Source organism: Elephantulus edwardii, unplaced genomic scaffold (genome assembly GCF_000299155.1).
Source record: "Elephantulus edwardii isolate Elephantulus edwardi_28Jun2011 unplaced genomic scaffold, EleEdw1.0 scaffold00023, whole genome shotgun sequence".
Lineage (NCBI taxonomy): Eukaryota > Metazoa > Chordata > Mammalia > Macroscelidea > Macroscelididae > Elephantulus > Elephantulus edwardii.
The window spans coordinates 25450630-25451629 of NW_006399773.1; positions in this window are offsets into that span (position 1 = coordinate 25450630).

The window sequence follows — 1000 nt, forward strand, 5'->3', positions numbered from 1 at the left end:
ATGTTATCCATAATCTCTTATGATTCACACAATTACTTTCACATAGTCAATGAAATAAAAATAAAAATATTTTGGTATTTTCTGCTTTCAGTGAAGATCCATATGTCATCAGCAATTATATCTTTCATCCATAGCCTCATCTAAATCGAGCTTGAATTTCTAGCAGTTGCATGTAAGTACAGTGATCAAGTAATGTAAAAAATAATCTTTAGCAAGACTTTACTTGTATGTAAAAATGTTCAAAAATTTCCATATTCTGGTAGATCACCTTTTTTTTAAATTTAATGGAAATAAATATATATCTCTTTCATTCAACTGACCAGGTAGCTGTCTCCCAAATGTCTTATCAGAGACCAGAGAGCACCACCAGGGCTACAATGGCACATTGAAGCACATCAATTTCTATTCTATCAATTCCTGGTACTTATCCTTTGCCAGTGCCTTCAGTTCAGCTTGAATTTCTTCCTCATTACCACTGAATTTTGGTAATATACCATCTTCTGAAATGGTTCCATGTTGAGCAATTATTTTTTTTTATTTATTTCATCTTCCTTGGATGCTACCTGAATCATTCAATCTTCTTCCCATTGGATCCTTCAGTATTGCAACTCAAGGGCTTGAGTTTGCTTTTCCAGTTCTTTCAACTTGAAAAATGCTGAGTATGGTTTCTCTTTGTTGTTTTCTAACTCCAATTTTTTGCACCTTTAATTATAATGCTATGTTTTCTCCAGCTGCCTTTTGAAATATATTGTTCACCTCTCTTACTTTAGCATTTCTTTCACTTGTTTTGATCTCTCCATAATTTAGTTCCAGTTTCAGCGTACCTTAAGTTATCAATTTTGTACTTTTTTCTGTCTTTGTGATGACTGTTTCATTCTTGGATGAGATCCATTATGTCATCCTGCAACTCATTTTGTTTTCAATATTTAGTATTTGATATATCAAATCTATTTCTGAGATGGTCTTTAAATTTTATATAGACTCAATATTGTGCTTTCTA